This window comes from Portunus trituberculatus, unplaced genomic scaffold (assembly GCF_017591435.1).
Source record: "Portunus trituberculatus isolate SZX2019 unplaced genomic scaffold, ASM1759143v1 PGA_scaffold_67__1_contigs__length_338168, whole genome shotgun sequence".
Classification (NCBI taxonomy): domain Eukaryota; kingdom Metazoa; phylum Arthropoda; class Malacostraca; order Decapoda; family Portunidae; genus Portunus; species Portunus trituberculatus.
Window position 1 is genome coordinate 332,501 of NW_025541708.1, and position 2,500 is coordinate 335,000.

A 2,500-nucleotide genomic window follows, 5' to 3' on the forward strand; every position below is an offset into this window, starting at 1 on the left:
TGCAAATTACCAACCCAGGTGATCTTCACAAGGTAGGAATTGTTTCTCCGGACTGGAAACGGCTACGACTGGACCATCTAGTTAGTAATGAATAATGTTGGCAAGGAGTACTGCAAAGCAACGTAGAAGATAAATATCATGTTCCACATAACTCTTAACTTAAACCCAATATTGAAAAGAAAACTGCCTGTATTACAACAATGTTTTATTAAGATATCATCCCTTAATGTGTGTGGATTGAAATATAAACTGTCAACGGTTGATTTCACGGATTTTGTGAAGAAGTATGAGGTTGTTTGTTTTTGTGAGACTCGCTGTGATGATACTGACATGAGGAATATGATTGAATGGATATCTGACTTCCGGTATGATATTGTTTATAAGAATAGATATAGTTTGAATAGGCTTAAGTCTGGTGGTCTTGTGATTGCTGTTAAGATGAATGCTGAGTTTTCCTGGAAACTTGTGAAAAATACTTATGAAACTTTATAGTCTATAAAAGTAGAGGAGGACAGTGAGTTTAGATAACGATCTTATAACATGTTTATATTACACACAGTCATTCCAAATAGGGTAAAATAAAACATTTTGATGAGTTTTAAGTTACTTTTAAGTTACTTTTAAGTTAAGCAAGTAGAGATTATTACCATATTATGTGTGGTGACTTTAATGCAGGCGGTTTTAGACATGTTTATTCAACATTACATCACAAATTTCTACTTAAATACATATTGATTTGTTTAACTGTAAAAAAATTAATTGTTTTGTTTATTCGTAGATTATAAGAAAGCTTTTGATATGATTTGGAGAAATGGTCTTTGGTATAAATTAATAAAGCAAAATATTAGTGGGAAAATACTATAAGAATGTAAGATCGTGTGTGATGCTAAATCAGAAAACATGTGACAGTTTTGTATGTAATGTGGGAGTATGACAAGGTGAAAATTTGTCTCCTGTTCACTTTGCATATTATGTGAATGATTGAAGAGCAACCTATTGAGGCAGGATGTAACTTTTTAAACTTTAGTGATGACTTTGTTCATTCTTATTTAAAATTGTTTGTATTAATGTATATTGATGATACCGTTCTATTGTGCGACAGTGTAGAGCAAATGAAAAATTCCTTGTTAGCCTTACATAAACACTGTAGCTACTGTAAGTTAACAGTTCATTGTAGCAAAACCAAAATTGTTGTTCTTCATAGGAGTAAAATAAGAACCAACTATGACTTTAAATTTGGTAACGAAAATACAGAAGTTGTAAATGAATACAAATATTTGGGTTTAGTTTTCTACTGTAATGGAAGGTTTCGTAAGGATAAATTAGAAGTGAGGAATCAGGCACAAAGAGCAATGTATTCTATGATTACTAAGTGTTGCATATTTGGTTTACCAGTTGACATGTAAGTTGAACTGTATAACACCTTGGTATTACCTAAAATTACGTATGCATCTGAAATTTTGGGATACGATTGATAAGAAAAATCGAATTGTTACAAGTTTAGTGTATGAAACATCTATTATATGTACATAGAAGGACAAGCAATGATGTAATCTACGGCGAACTTGGTGTTTATCTATACAAATCGCTATCAAATGTAAAATGGTTAATTTTGGAAGTAGACTAATCTCTGGTATAGAAAATGAATTAGGCCATTTAATGTATAAATGTTTGTTTCAGCTGCATGAGTCAGGTATATTTTCGTCACCATGGTTGCTGTATATTAAAAACATTTTGATGAATATGGTTTGTCTCATGTATGGTTAGCACAGAATGTTATAAATGAATCCTGGCTTAGAAAAAGTATAGAGTAAAAATTAAAAGCTCACTGTATTACAGCATGGTATAACAGTTTATCAACTAAATCTATTTGTTGAAATTACCAATTTTATAAAACTACGCATGGATTTGAAAAGTACCTCACAAGAAACAATCAAATTGTTGTCACAAAATTACGAGCAAATAACAATAGATTTCGAATAATTGAAGGCCGTTATCGTGGTATATTAGTAGAAGAGCGACTTTGTAATCGAGGTGACACTGGTGCTGTGGGAGATGAGTGCCATGTATTGCTACACTGCCAAAATGAAGAAATTACCCAGGTGAGAAAAAATGTGTACCACAGTATTCTAGAATAAGTCCAGGTCAATTTGAATATATTTTGCTGATGCAGAATTGTAATGAAAAGTTTAGCAACAATTTGGATTCTTTTCTAAGAACTGCATTGGAAATGTTTATGTATTGCAAACTATGTCTGCGCTAATGATGGGACTTAATGTGTTTTGGTGAATAGCAAGGTTAACATAATATTGTTAGTAGATATTTCATAAATATTTTCCTATACGTAGAAAACTGTACACAACGAGATGTTTGTTTGTTTATATTCAGTGTAGTATTATAGATCAAGAAATTGTGAAAAACGTTTGTAATAGTATTGTAATTTTTATACTTGGTTTACTACTGAGCGGTGCTCCATACTTTTCTTATAAAGTCTGAGCAA